Source organism: Mirounga angustirostris, unplaced genomic scaffold (assembly GCF_029215605.1).
Source record: "Mirounga angustirostris isolate CCGP_5_RB_7025 unplaced genomic scaffold, mMirAng1.0.hap1 SCAF_13, whole genome shotgun sequence".
Lineage (NCBI taxonomy): Eukaryota > Metazoa > Chordata > Mammalia > Carnivora > Phocidae > Mirounga > Mirounga angustirostris.
In genome coordinates, this window is record NW_026991721.1 from 78,901,464 (window position 1) to 78,917,848 (window position 16,385).

Consider the following 16,385-nt stretch of genomic DNA (forward strand, 5'->3'; position numbering starts at 1 on the left):
GGGTATACTAATTAGATACCTCATATATTATTAGTATTACATTAAATAGTACTTAATATAATAGTAGCTATTATTATTATTAGTTCTTTATATCAACTGTGGAAAATAGGTATTACCTAAATTTTAAAGATGTGGAAAAAAGGAACTGCAATAACAAGAAAGTACAACAATCTTAAAAGACTTTTAATTTTTCTTCAGAAGCAGTACCTCTCATGGGAAGTTATAGATTCTTTTTTTTTTTTTTTTTTAAAGATTTTATTTATTTATTTGACAGAGACAGAGATAGCGAGAGCAGGAACACAAGCAGCAGGAGTGGGAGAGGGAGAGCAGGCTTCCCGCCGAGGAGGGAACCCGATGTGGGACTCGATCCCAGGACCCTGGGATCATGACCTGAGCCGAAGGCAGACGCTTAACGACTGAGCCACCCAGGCGCCCGGGAAGTTATAGATTCTTGTTGAATCTTCTATCCCTAGTTAAGGAATAGAGTTTCCACCAAGACTGATAATTTTCCTGTTGATCATTTGCCAGAACTAGGCTAATGGAGCACTGGGCTTCTTGACAGTATCATTTGATTTGCCTAAAAAATGCATTACAGAATATAAATAAAATAGGTGTGCAGTCTCAGGTGCAAAGTCAAATTAAAAATGAGAATCTTCCATGTTGCTAGAACTGCTGGGTAAGACAGCAAGGATGAAAAAACATAGTTTCAAATACCAGGCTTTCAAAATTTTTATTCAGTGGGGGAGGAAAACAACACTACTACATATACCTGTTTCAAGCTTTTTGCATTTTTTAACAAAATTCTAAAAAACACTTTCACAGGGGTTAATTCTCTGTAGAAGACAGCCTGACTGGCAGCCAGTGTCTCCCCAACACTTCAGAATAGAGAAAACTTATTATTTTCCAAACTGATCCACTTTAAAAAGAAGAGGCTATAGCCTCTGAGCAAACATGGAACTAAAAGAGGAGGGGGAACTGGACCAGGAGAGAGGTCAAGACCACATTTCCTTCTTCAGCTCATCTAGTTGCCCTTTGATGAGGTGTAATATCTCTTTGAGTTTCATTTTCTGTGCTTCTTTTGAATATGGTCAAAATAAAATGTTTGCTTTCCATCCAAGATGCTTTTCCAGATGAGATAATGCACGTGAGATAGTGATTGTAGAAGCTTTGCAAATGGTAGAATCAATAAAAATATAAGGAATTTTTAATATTTCAGCTGCAGCTTGGAAAAAATGAAAAAAAAAAAAAAGACACGCTAGATTAAATTGTTCTAATGGCATAAGATTCCATACATATTATTTAGGGGCATAGGTTGAATTACTATTTCTATTTCATTAAAAAATCTAATACTTATTTTATTTTTATTTCTGATGCTTTCAACCTCAAAGGTATTTGGACCTTGTTATGAGACAGTAATCCTATAGGAAATATAATGTTAATAGATAAGTAGAAGAAATAGTATGAAATAGGAAGGAATATCTTCAAATATTTGCACTTTAAATTTCCTTAAATTTTAAAAATTCTTACTAAGCTAAGAATCTCATTTACTAAAAACTCTCCATAGAGCTTATAGATAGTTCATGTGCTATTTTAATAAAGAGTTGATGTTGTTTAGGAGCAGCAGAACTAAGGAATGTTTGGACCTATAATTTTCAGCAAAGCCTCTCCAGTGTTCCCTAGTCTTTAGTGGGAACTTTCTGTGGCTGCCATATTTTAACAGGTCTTCCTAAAAAGGTGAAATTATTTCTAACTAAGAAGATTAGGAAAATGATCATGAGAAAGGACATTTTGAGTCAGTCCTTAAAAGATGAAAAAAATCTGAAAAACGAATAGCAAATCAAAGGAGGACACACTAATGCGAACCATATAGATAACATAAGTATTCTGACACTCATAGGAGATTTCTATCATCGATTATGTTGTTCTTATCCCTCTTTTTCTGTCTTAAATTTAAGAATTAGACCTAATTCAGTATGTCTCATTTGTACAGTTTGCCTGGTCACATAGGCAATTGACAAGTACTAAAACTTTCTTTTATGTAACAGAATGCAAGGATTACCTGGACTCAGGTACTTTTAAAAAAGCATATTTCTAATTGAGACACCCCTTTTTTATCTTTAAGAAAAAAAAAAAAAAAAAAGTTCACCAAAAGCTCCAGGCATGGGTAAAGCAGGTGGTAGAACAATGGTGCTCTCAGCTGAATGCTAATTCATGCTGGACTATATTAGTCCTCCCAAAACCCAACTAATTGCACCCACAGTCCTCTCAAAGGTAAAAGTCAAGGTTTGATTTTGAGTCCTTTGAAACTTCCTGAAGTTTTAAGTTTTTTACTCAAAGTGCAAAGCAGAATGGTCCCAGCCCTTTTCTGCCCTAAAGCCTGTTATTTGTAAGATGTTTGGACATTTCCAACAATAAACATGAATTGTGGACTCTCAAATACATTTACTGCCTCATTTATCTTGCCAAAACTCAAACAGATCCCAAAAGAATAAATACAGATTTATGTAGAAGTGTTATCAGGGCCCACTGACGGATCCAGATGCATTGATATATGCAATACTTTGAGTCTCATTGGAAAATATTTGTATCTTCTTTTGTAGCTGTAATTGGAGAGGCATTAGACTTCAGGTGTTCTCAAACTATTTCTAGTCATAGACACCATCATATACAGAATAAATGACCCTTCAAAAATACATTTTTATTAACCTAAATTCTAAGATCTTACTTTCCAAAAACCTCTCCCCAAAAGGCCTGTACCTGATAACAGAAATCACACCATTTCCTATGGGTGAGGCATGCTTCCCTCTAACAAACAGATGTCACAGGAAGGTGTATTCTATTTATTTACTTCTTAGAGTATTGACTGATCAGCAACTTCCTAATGAGGCAATGCCCTGAGAATGGATTCATGGGGAGTGAGCATGGACAGGTACAGGTATGCCGCAAACAGCTGGAGTACGGGAGGCCAGTGCAGCCTGGCCCTGAGTTCAGGAGTACCTGGTAGACACGTGGAAGGTGGCTTAAGAAAGAATGAAAGGAAAGAGCAGTTTTCAGTGTGTAAAAGGTAAATCTCCACTTTCAAAACTCTCTGGGATCACTTCTGAGTCTTTGGATGACATTTATAAATATGTTCTTTAATTCTTGAACAATAGTGTGGAATTAGCTAGCAAAAGGTTTTGTTTACAGTAACAATCTAAAAAGCCCAGCTAACCCAGAGCCACCTCATTTGCCAAAGTTCACTTTGTACTTTTGATATAAGTATGCAGAGATTCATGGGAATGCTTATTGACCTTCAGAGCTAGAACATAGAGGAGTTGTAAAAGTACTGTACGTAGGAAGCTGAAACCATTGTTATCCTAATTGAGAAGCTAATTTGTTACATTTCCTTTCAATTGCTCTTCCTGGCAGTGAATCCAATATGACCTTACAAGGGACCACAATCTGCTGTGGGACTACCCCCCTGCCCCGCCCTGGGGGCTCTCAAGCACTCTGGTGTTCTGGTTCTCTCTCTCTCTGTAGGCTACCCTCATGAAGTGAGTTGCTGCTATGTTGATGTACATTGCTGCTATGTTTGAGTTCCTTGGATGTTGACATTTTTATTTGGAAAAGAAACAAGTCATAATAGCAGCAACAGAGTTTGGAGAAAGAACTAGCTATTAAATAATTCCTAAATGAAATGCCCTTTCAAATGACTGCAGGGACAAGATTTATTTACTAAGGCATTTTTAATATGATATTACATGATTAATATTTTTTCAAGTTCTAGATTTTCCTTTCTCATTCAATAATCTTTCCTATTTTTCTTATTTAACATCTTTTAATGACATGGTCAAATGATGGTAGTTTTCCTACTTAAGGGAAATGTCTTAAGCCCCTTCCTTCTAGCTAAATTAACTTCACGGTAGTTTTTAAAATATGAAGTTCTCAAATAGATATGTAAGTACTTTTTCTGTTTTTATTGACTTTTTCATTGCTTTTGTTCTCCAAAGACTTTGAAGAAAGTTTGCAACTATGAGGAGTTTCATGCAGTAACTTTGACTTGATATTTTTTTAGTCAACCTGTCCAACTACAACAGACTGCTCCAGACTAAGTTCCTTTGGTCTACACTAGTCTGTCTCTATTCTGAATTCTTAACACTGGGATTAAAGCCTATGATTTAAGACTGTAGATAAGATGTAAAATTCCAAAACTGATAAACCATTGATTAAATTTCGTTCTGACTTTTGTTTCTATTTTTCTCCCCTTTACCCCAAAGAATAAGAAAGTAAAAGATTCCACACCTTTACCAGTGAATAGGTTAAAGATCATTATCAATGGAGCAGAAATGCTTACTGCTACCATTTTTTTAATTAAGTTTTTTTTGTTTTGTTTTAATCCCAGTACAGTTAACATACAGTGTTACAAGTGTGCAATATAGTGATTCAACACTTCCATACAACATGCAGTGCTCATCACAACAAGTGCCCTCCTTAATCCCCATCGTCTATCTCACCTATCACTCCCCTCCCTTCTGGTAACCATCAGTTTATTCTGGATAGTTAAGAGTCTGTTTCTTGGTTTGTCTCTCTCTCTTTTTCCCCCATCTGCTCATTTGTTTTGTTTCTTAAATTCCACATATAAGTGAAATCATATGATATTTGTCTTTCTCTGACTTATTTTGCTTAACATTATACTCTCTAGCTCTATCCCTCTTGTTGCAAATGGCAAGATTTCATTCTTTTTTTATGGCTGAATAATATTCTATTATATATGTCTTCTTTATCCATCCATCTATTGATGGACACTTGAGCTCCTTCCATAATTTGGCTATTGATAGGGGTGCATGTATCCCTTTGAATTATTGTTTTTGTATTTGGCAGGGGAGGAGGGGAGTTATTTGCAAATGACATATCTGATAAAGGGTTAGTGTCCAAAATATATAAAGAACTTATACAACTCAACACCAAAAAACCAAATAATACAATTAAAAAATGGGCAGAAGAACAGACATTTCTCCAAATAAGACATCCAGATGGCCAACTGACACATTAAAAGTTGCTCCATCTCACTTATCATCAGGCAAATGCAAACCAAAACTACAATGAGATATCATCTCACACCTGTCAGAAGGGCTAAAATAAAAAAACACAAGAAACATCAAGGGTTGGCAAGGATGTGGAGAGAAAGGAACCCTCATGCACTGTTGGCGGGAATGTAAACTGGTGCTGCCACTGTGGAAAACAGTATGAGTTTCCTTAAAAAGTTAAAAATAGAACTATCATTTATTTTGATTGAGGAAAGAGAATGATCAGAAGTTAATTGTGCCCCCAAACAATTGTATTTATTTTCAGAAATATGAGAAATTCATTTTATTTTTTCATAAATCCATATTTTAAGGCATAAAATGGATAACAAATTATAATTACATTATAGTTGTAGCATAATAACATCATAGTGCTAACTTCAGTGGAAGGTTAAATTCACTACTTCAATTCCATGTGAACAAATTAAAAGGAACCCACAATTTACCAGCCTCTTTGTCAGCTAAAAACACACATCTGTTGGGGGCTCTACCAAATCAGTAACATTCTGTGGTTGACCTACAAATCAGTGCCTGGCTCGAACTCTTACATTTATATCCTCTACGACCTTGGATGAGTCACATACTCTCTTAAATCTCAGATTATCTATTTGCAAAATGAGATGATGGAATTAATTTCTTTGTTAATATGGTTTTCATTGCTGACCCCTCTGAGAAGTTAATGAAAGTGATAGAAAACACATGTACCTGCAGACACTAAAGTATACACGACTGTTGGGATTTAAGCTCCCTCAAATCTTGTCCTTGGACCATTGTTAAAGAAGCCATGGACCAAATGATCCTTAGAGACCTATGTCACTCTAATGTCCTATGACCCTCTGGCTCTATTTTTTTTTTTTAAGATTTTATTTATTTTTTAGAGAGTGAGCGAGAGAGAAACAGCATGAGAGGGGAGAGGGTCAGAGGGAGAAGCAGGCTCCCCACTGAGCTGGGAGCCCGACATGGGACTCGATCCCAGGACCCTGGGATCATGACCTGAGCCGAAGGCAGACGCTTAACCATCTGAGCCACCCAGGCGCCCCTTCTGGCTCTATTTTTATTTTAAATTGTCTTAAACAGTAAAATGAGAGAGAGAAAAAAAAGGAATAAGTGTATAACATAAGCAACACATATCTGGGTATTAACTATGAATTTCAATACTAGATTGTGGTGATAATAAGCAATTTGATATGCAGAAATAAATAAAATATATCAGCACTGACACTGCATTTTAATAGTAATGTTTTAAATGATAAATGGCTATTTATTACAAGATGAATTGATTTATACATCTTCTAAAGGTACATATTCTCATTTCATTAAAAAATTCCATAATGAAAAATATACTGATTCAAAGAACAGATTAAAACATAATGACTTCCAAATTAATACAGAAGACACTATTAATTTAACATACATATTTTGAAGATGATTTTTAAATGGGTAATTTTTACATTTAGCATGTGTACTGTTAAAATATTCAGTTGAAATTATTTTACAATTAAGTTTGACTTAATAAAATAAGCTTCCTTATTTTTGTTTGAACAGTTTATCCTTGAAGTATGATTTGAAGCGATTTATTTATTCTTTTGAGCAGTTAAAACAATGGAATTGTCTGAATATAGCTAAGAAGAATTAAAATGCAAATTGACATTTTGAATTGTAATGTCAAATTCAGTCTTAAGTATAATGGAAAAGATGATTTGTTTTTCAGAACCAAGGTTTTAGTAAAAGGACTGGGTAGAGAGGAGATGGAAAGAAAGACAAAAGAAAAATTGGTTTTGCTTATCAAATAAAAACTGCTTTTTAAAAGATAGTTAAGATTTACTGAAAATAAAGTTCAGAAAAAAATGACAAGGTTTTATGCAGGAAATTTTGAAAGTATCACAAATTAAAGTATCACTATTTTAAGATTCATTAGTATTTCATTAGTATTTAATACTATACAATTTTATAATTAAATGAGTAAAATTGGGGTTGTTGTTTTGTGAAATTTTTGTAGTACCATAAATTAGATTACTAATAGATATGTAGGAAATAAAAAGAGACTAAATGTTTCTTGCATTTTTCAGAAATTAAGTGGAAATACATAAGTTAAACAAAGAGGTTAAACAAAGACAATAACTACTAAGAATTTATAGAATAAATTAAAATCTGTTAAAACTTGGATTAAACCACTGTTGTTCAGATTTCCAAAATGTTTGATACATCTATATCATGTTCCTTCATCTTTCAGGTAGGAAACATGAAGTTCAGAGAGGTTAGGTAACTCACTCCACCTCAGTAAGAAGTATCAGAGTACAGGTTAGAACTGAAATTTTTTCCTTCAATCTTCCAGTCTCTTTCCTCTATATTTAGCCTGCATTGATGATTTTTGTTGTCTTTTGTAAAAGGTACTTAGTTACATTTTCTCTAGATTGTTCATGTACATGAGTTTGCTGTTATGTATCCATGCATGCACACAAAGTTAAGAGTAGACATTTCTTAATCCCAGAATCATTTTCAATGTAAACCCTACTTACTTAGAGATAACTCAGCATAGCAATAAGTTAAAGAAAGCTCCACATGATACACGTAATTTTACTCTATGCAAAAAGGTTTTTAAAAATGTGAAAATGTTGTGAATAGCCTCTGAATGTAAGTTCAGTATTTTCTTAGTTCGTGGAAGAAATACATTTTGAAGTTTCATAGCAAAAGGGAAATAAATCGCCAGACAGGAATCCAGTGAATTCAGCCCAGTTTAGATAGCCAGATCAGATGATTTTTAAACAACAACCTCTTCCTTCTTCCTGGATTACCTCTACTTAGGCCAGTTGCCTCACTGCAAATATAACTTTGTTGTTCAGAAAACACTCTATTAACTAAGCTACTTGTAGAGATTTTTGTAAGTATACATGAATTTTATGAAATGTATTTATTCTCATAAAATTTGTTTTAAAAATGAAGACCTCTTGAATAATAGTCATGAACAGGATTCTCTATTTAAAAGGAGAAAACTAAAAATTTTTGGGAATGTGCAAACAATAATTTGTTGACCTTTTTCCAAAAAGCAACTCCTCAATGACCATCTCCCATTGCAGGGCATGGATCTATATGGACAGCAATCTCACAAGCTACACAATAGAGTGAGCAGGCTTAAGTCCACAGAGGACTAGAGGATCCCATTCTCCAGATAGGATTCCACATAAACTGCCTTAGTGTCTTTTGGTTATTAACAATCATATATTTGCTTGGTGACCAAGATTAATTTATTAATGTTATCTACCTACATTAGAATATATGTTGTCACTATTAATGATTTTTAGCATGTACTTACCATTACGTAGAAGAATTATAATTGTACAGTGTTTTATAGTGTGCAAAGTAATTTTATAGGCACTATCACATATAAACATGAAATCTTTGGTTAAAATATTCTCTGCTGGATAGGTGAAAGCATTGAAGTTCAGAGAGTTGAAAACAGATTACTAAGATCACAAAGCATTACATTAGAGAAGTGACACACCTATTCTTTAAAACTGTGTGGAATAATGCTGTTTGTTTTATTACATGTATTTGGGTGCTATTAACAACCATCTGAAATGGATGCTTAAGCTATCTCTGTTTAAGTAATTCACAGGTGTGCATGTGTTGGTTCACTACCTGTGTATTCTTACCTGTATACCTTAACTTTTTATCAACCATGTTATTATTATTTTTTATTTTTTAGAAATTCTTAGTGATGGGACACCTGTGTGGCTCAGTCAGTTAAGTGTCTGCCTTCAGCTCAGGTCATGATCTCAGAATCCTGGGATTGAGCCCAGAGCCCAGCATTGTGTCAGGGTCCCTGCTCAGCAGGAAGTCTGCTTCTCCCTCTCCCTGCCTCTTCCCCCCCCGCTTGTGCTCACTCTCTCAAATAAATAAATAAAATCTTTTAAAAAAAAGAGATATTCTTAGTGATAATTATCCTTTAGTAAATCAAATACTACAAACACTTCAACCAAAATCAGAAATTTGACCAAGCTGAATGTAAACATTCTTTGGCTAAATTGATATGAATATTGCATAGTAGTTTCTCCCCTCAGTTTGAATTTCGTTGCATAATTTATAGATTTTAACCTTAGATATTCTATATTTTCTCAAGTTTTGTGGGAATTGATATGATGATATGTTTCTTAATATCCATAATTTCAATAACTGAAATGTCATTTAGGAACTTGAATAACTTTATAATAATACGTGGTTGTAAATCATAAAATTTTTACAAAAAATCTAACCATTTGTTGACATTGATCTAAGTTCTTAAAATATTTTTCTTTGAAAAATTCCTCATGGTTCTCTAATGCTTCAGTAAGAACACTGCATCTTTGAATCATTGTCATCATTAGGAAATGTGTAAGATTTGTGAAGATCTAAATAAATCTGACAAGTAAAAACATTTCCTCTGTTCTGTATCATCCAGGCTGGTCTGATTTAATCTTATTTAAAGGAAACATTTCTATTGTGCAGTTCTGCTAAAACTCTTTTAATAAATTAAGAATTAATTTCAAAATTTAAATATAAATTCTATGAATAATTCAATTTACACTGAACTTTTTCTTTTTGTCCAACACATGACCCAATTTTAGTGTTTTTTAATGGAAATACTTAGTGTCTATACCTGTCTTACCTTTAAATCAGGTTTAGATGATTATTTTTTTATGTGATTAGTTTTATGTATTTATTTTATTATGTTCAGTTAGTCACTGTATCATTAGTTTTTGATGTAGTGTTCAGTGATTCATTGGTTGTGTATAACACCCAGTGTTCATCACACACGTGCCCTCCTTAATACCCATCACCCTATTACCCCATCCTCCACCCCCCTCCCCTCTGAAACCGTCAGTTTGTTTCCCAGGGTCCATAGTCTTAGGCTCCAAACCCAGTGTAGAACCCAAGATGGTTATTTTTCTTAACTTTTGGCATATAAGAATTAAAACATGAAGATAAAGTATGGAAACTTTTAAAAGCATTAAGATACCATTTTTATCAGGACTATTTAGTAAATATAGCAATGGAAATATTGAGAATATGAATTTATCCTCAAAATCCCAACCATTAAAAAACATTCCTTGCCGACTGGGCGGAGCAAGATGGCAGAGGAGTAGGAGACCTGGATTTCGTCTGGTCTCAGGAATTCTGCTGGATAGGGATCAAACCATTCTGAACACCTACAAACTCAACAGGAGATCAAAGAAAAGAATAGCAACAACTCTCTGAACAGAAAAGCGACCACTTTCTGGAAGGTAGGATGTTCAGAGAAGTGAATACAAGGCGATATTCGGGAGGATAGATGGCAGGGGAAGGGGGCCTCTGTGGGCCACTTCTGGCAAGTGATAGGGCAGTGGAGCACAAAATCGGAAATTTTAGAAGTCTGCTCTGCTGAGGGATGTTGCTCCAGGGGCTAAATGGGGGTGGAACCCTCACGGGACAGTGTGGTCTCAGGATCCTTGGCATCACAAAAAGACTGGGGGTGCCTGAGTGTGGCAGAGCTCCCAGGTATCAGAGCGGGGAAGCCAGCTGCAGAGACGGAGCTGAGGAGCGGGTTGCCATAAACCGTGATCCGTGGCACAGTCGGGCCACTGCTCCTCCAGCAGGGACCCAACAAGCAGCAGATCCGGGGAGACTCCCCTTCCTCCCAGGGGAGGAGCAGCGTGGGAGCGCACTGCAGGGATCTGCTAGGTTTGGAGAATCCGCACAAGGTCGGATGCCAGAGATAGAAACGCTCGGCTGGGTGAATGTGGAGTGTGGCCAGAGACCGGGGAGACAGGAGTGACTGCTTTTCTCTGGGGGTGCATTGAGGAGTGGGGCCCCGAGTTCTCAGCTCCTCCGGGGTGGAGATTGGGAGGCCGCCATTTTCACTCTCCTCCAAAGCTGTACGGAAAGCTTGCAGGGAACAAAAGCTCCTGAGAGCAAACCTGAGATTACTTAGCCCGGAATGGCAAGGGTGGGGCAATTCCGCCTCTGGCAAAGACATTTGAGAACCACCGCAACAGGTTTCTCCCCCAGAAGATCAGCAAAAACAGCAAGCCAAGACCAAGTTTACCATCAATGAGAATGGCAGAACTCCAGCACTAGGGGAATACTACACATAGAATCCATGGCTTTTTTGTACAATAAATTTTTTAGTCTTTCAAAGTTAATTTTTTGAATTTTTCTTTTTCCCTTTTTCAACCAACATCTTATCAATCCCTTTTTTAAAAAACATTTTTATTTTTCATTTTTAGAGTCATATTCTATCCCTTCATAGTAGTTACCCTTATTTTTGGTATATATAAGTTCTCTCTTTAAAATTTTGAGATACAGTTTCTTCTAACAGATCAAAATATACCCTAAATCTCTAGTGATTGGCTTTGTTCTTGTCTCCTGACTGATCACAGTCTCTCCTTTTTTTTTAAATCCTTTCTTTTTTCAAACAACTTCTTATCAATTCCTTTTATAAAAGTTTTTATAATTTTCATCTTTACAATCATATTCCATCCCTTCATCATATCAACACTTATTTTTGTAATATATGTAAGTTTTTCTTTCTTTAAAATTTTGGGAGGCACTTTCTTCTAACAGACCAAAATACACTGAAAATCTAGTGTGTGGCACTGATCTATGCACCAGCTTGATCATATTTGATCATATTCTGGTTTTTTTTTTTTGTTCTGTTTTTGTTTGCTTTTATCTTTTTCTTTTTTTTTTTTCTTTCTTTCCCTTACTTTTCCCCTGGCTTCAGGTCTTCTCTGATTTGTTTAGAGTATATTTTCTGGGGAGGTTGTTACCCTGTTAGCATTTGGTTCTCTCATTCATCTATTCTCCTCTGGACAAAATGACAAGACAGAAAAAATCACCTCAACAAAAAGAACAAGAGGCAGTACTGACTGCCAGGGACCTACTCAATACGGACATTAGTACAATGTTGGATCTAGAGTTCAGAATCATCACTTTAAAGATACTAGCTGGGCTTGAAAAAAGCATGGAAGTTATTAGAGAAATCCTTTCTGGAGAAATAAAAGAACTAAAATCTAACCAAGCCAAAATCAAAAAGGCTGTTATGAGGTGCAATCAAAAATAGGGGTGCTAACTACTAGGATAAATGAGGCAGAAGAGAGAATCAGTAATACAGAAGACCAAATGATGGAAAATAAAGAAGCTGAGAAAAAGAGAGATAAACAACTACTGGATCACGAGGGCAGAATTCGAGAGATAAGTGATACCATAAGGTGAAACAACATTAGAATAATTGGGATCCGAGAAGAAGAAGAAAGAGAGAGAGGGGCAGAAGGTATAATGGAGCAAATTATAGCAGAGAACTTCCCTTATTTGGGAAAGGAAACAGGCATCAGAATCCAGGAGGCACAGACAACCCCCCTCAAAATCAAAAATAGGTCAACACCCCAATATCTAATAGTAAAACTTACGAGTCTCAGAGACATAGAGAAAATCCTGAAAGCAGCTCGGGAGAAGAGATCTGTAACCTATAATGGTAGAAACATTAGATTGGCAACAGACCTATCCACAAAGACCTGGCAGGCCAGAAGGACTGGCATGATATATTCAGAGCATTAAACGAGAACAATATGCAGCCAAGAATACTATATCCAGCTAGACTGTCATTGAAAATGGAGAGATAAAAATCTTCCAGGACAAACAAAAAGTAAGGGAATTTGCAAACACGAAACCAGCCCTACAAGAAATATTGAAAGGAGTCCTCTAAGCAAAGAGAGACCCTAAAAGCAACATAGACCAGAAAGGAACACAGACAATATACAGTAACAGTCACCTTACAGGCAATACAAGGCACTAAATTCATATCTTTCAGTAGTTACCCTGAATGTAAATGGGCTCAATGCCCCAATCAAAAGACACAGGCTATCAGATTGGATTAAAAAACAAGACCCATCGATATACTGTCAGCAAAAGACTCATTTTAGACCCAAAGACACCCCCAGATGGAAAGTGAGGGGGTGGAAAACCATTTACCATGCTAATGGACACCAAAAGAAAGCTGGGGTGGCAATCCTTATATCAGACAAATTAGATTTTAAACAAAAGACTGAAATAAGAGATGAAGGACACTATATCCAACTTAAAGGGTCTATACAACAAGAAGATCTAACAGTTGTAAATATCTATGCCTGTAACATGGGAACAGCCAATTATAGAAGGCAATTAATAACAAAAGCAAAGAAACACATCGACAACAATACAATAATAGTGGGGGACTTTAACACCCCCCCTCACTGAAATGGACAGATCATCTAAGCAAAAGATCAACAAAGAAATAAAGGCTTTAAATGACACACTGGACCAAATGGACTTCACAGACCTATTCAGAACATTCCACCCCAAAGCAACGGAATACACATTCTTCTCTAGTGCCCATGGAACATTCTCCAGAATAGATCACATCCTAGGTCACAAATCAGATCTCAACTGGTACCAAAGATTGGGATCATTCCCTGCCTATTGTCAGACCACAGTGCTTTGAAACTAGAACTCAATCGCAAGAGGAAAGTTGGAAAAAAACTCAAATACATGGAGGCTAAAGAGCATCCTATGAAAGAATGAATGGGTCAACCAGGAAATTAAAGAAGAATTAAAAAAATTCATGGAAACCAATGAAAATGAAAACACAACTATTCAAAATCTTTGGGATGCAGCAAAGGCAGTCCTAAGAGGAAAGTATATAGCAATACAAGCCTTTCTCAAGAAACAAGAAAGGTCTCAAGTACACAAGCTAACCCAACACCTAAAGGAGCTAGAGAAAAAACAGCAAATAAAGCCTAAACCCAGCAGGAGAAGAGAAAAAATAAAGGTCAGAGGAGAAATCAATGAAATATTAACCAAAAGAACAGTAGAACAGATCAACGAAACTAGGAGCTGGTTCTTTGAAAGAATTAACAAGATAGATAAACCCCTGGCCAGACTTATCAAAAAGAGAAGAGAAATGACCCAAATCAACAAAATCATGAATGAAAGAGGAGAGATCACAACCAACACCAAAGAAATATAAACAATTATAAGAACATATTATGAGCAACTCTAGGCCAGCAAATTAGATAACCTGAAAGAAATGGATGCATTCCTAGAGATGCATCAACTACCAAAACTGAACCAGGATGAAATAGAAAACCTGAACAGACCTATAACCACTAAGGAAATTGAAGCAGTCATCAAAAATCTCCCAACAAACAAAAGCCCAGGGCCAGATGGCTTCCCAGGGGAATTCTACCAAACATTTCAAGAAGAATTAATACCTATTCTTCTGAAACTGTTCCAAAAAATAGAAATGGAAGGAAAACTTCCAAACTCATTTTATGAGGCCACCATTACCTTGATCCCAAAACCAGACAAAGACTCCATCAAAAGGGAGAATTACAGACCAATATCCCTGAGGAACATGGATGCAAAAATTCTCACCAAAATACTAGCCAATAGGATCCAACAGGACATTAAAAGGATTATTCCCCACGACCAAGTGGGATTTATCCCTGGGCTGCAAGGTTGGTTCAACATGCGCAAATCAATTAACATGATACAATACATTAACAAAAGAAAGAACAAGAATCATATGATTCAATAGATGCAGAAAAAGCATTTGACAAAGTACAGCATCCTTTCTTGATCAAAACTCTTCAGAGTATAGGGATAGAGGGTACATACCTCAATATCATAAAAGCCATCTAAGAAAAACCCACAGCAAATATCATTCTCATTGGGGAAAAACTGAGGGCTTTACCCCTAAGGTCAGGAAAATGGCAGGGATGTCCACTATCACCACTGCTATTCAACATAGTATGAGAAGTCCTAGCCACAGCAATCAGACAACAAAAAGAAATAAAAGGCATCCAAATTGGCAAAGAAGGAGTCAAACTTTCACTCTTTGCAGATGATATGATACTTTATGTGGAAAACCCAAAAGACTCCACCCCAAAACTGCTAGAACTCATACAGGAATTCAGTCAAGTGGCAGGGTATAAAATCAAAGTACAGAAATCAGTGGCATTCCTATACACCAACAACAAGACAGAAGAAAGAGAAATTAAGGAGTTGATCCCATTTACAATTGCACCCAAAACCGTAAGATACCTAGGAATAAATCTAACCAAAGAGGCAAAGGATCTGTACTCAGAAAACTATAAAATACTCATGAAAGAAATTGAGGAAGACAAAAAGAGATGGAAAAAGGTTCCATGCTCATGGATTGGAAGAACAAATATTGTGAAGATGTCAATGCTCCCTAGAGCAATCTACACAGTCGATGCAATCCCTATCAAAATACCATCCACTTTTTTCAAAGAAATGGAACAAATAATCCTAAAATTTGTATGGAACTAGAAAAGACTCCGAATAGCCAGAGGAATGTTGAAAAAGAAAAGCAAAGCTGGCGGCATCACAATTCCAGACTTCCAGCTCTATTACAAAGCTGTCATCATCAAGACAGTATGGTACTGGCACAAAAACAGATACATAGATCAACAGAACAGAATAGAGAGCCCAGAAATGGACCCTCAACTCTATGGTCAACTAATCTTTGACAAAGCAGGAAAGAATGTCCAATGGAAAAAAGACAGTTTCTTCAATAAATGGTGCTGGGAAAATTGGACAGCCACATGCAGATTATTGAAACTGGACCATTTCCTTACACCACACACAAAAATAGACTCCAAATGGTTGAAAGACCTCAATGTGAGACAGGAGTCCATCAACATCCTAAAGGAGAACACAGGCAGCAACCTCTTCGACCTCAGCTGCAGCAACTTCCCCCTAGAAACATCACCAAAGGCAAGGGAAGCAAGGGCAAAAATGAACTATTGGGACTTCATCAAGATAAAAAGCTTTTGCACAGCAAAGGAAACAGTCAACAAAACCAAAAGACAACTGACAAAATAGGAGAAGATATTTGCAAATGACATATCAGATAAAGGGCTAGTATCCAAAATCTATAACGAACTTATCAAACTCAACACCCAAAGAACAAAGAATCCAATCAAGAAATGGGCAGAAGACATGAACAGACATTTTTCCAAAGGAGACATCCAAATGGCCAACAGACACATGAAAAAGTGCTCAACATCGCTTGACATCAGGGAAATCCAAATCAGAACCTCAATGAGATACCACCTCCCACCAGTCAGAATGGCTAAAATTAACAAGTCAGGAAACGACCGATGTTGGCGGGGATGCGGAGAAAGGGGAACCCTCCTACACTCTTGGTGGGAATGCAAGCTGGTGCAGCCACTCTGGAAAACATTATGGAGGTTCCTCAAAAAGTGAAAATAGAGCTACCATACGATCCAGGAATTGCACTACTGG

At 36.3% G+C, this 16,385-nt stretch overlaps 1 protein-coding gene across 3 annotated transcripts in view; it reads left to right on the forward strand.

The window, feature by feature from the left end:
- ARHGAP42 (Rho GTPase activating protein 42) overlaps nt 1-16,274 on the forward strand; it is a 319,552-nt gene extending 303,278 nt beyond the window's left edge. For all 3 annotated transcript variants that reach the window (XM_064577196.1, XM_064577197.1, XM_064577198.1), the window contains one exon: nt 8,770-16,274. The gene's annotated coding sequence lies outside the window, so the exon portion shown is untranslated. The remainder of the gene's footprint in view (nt 1-8,769) is intronic.
- Nucleotides 16,275-16,385: the final 111 nt, after the last annotated feature.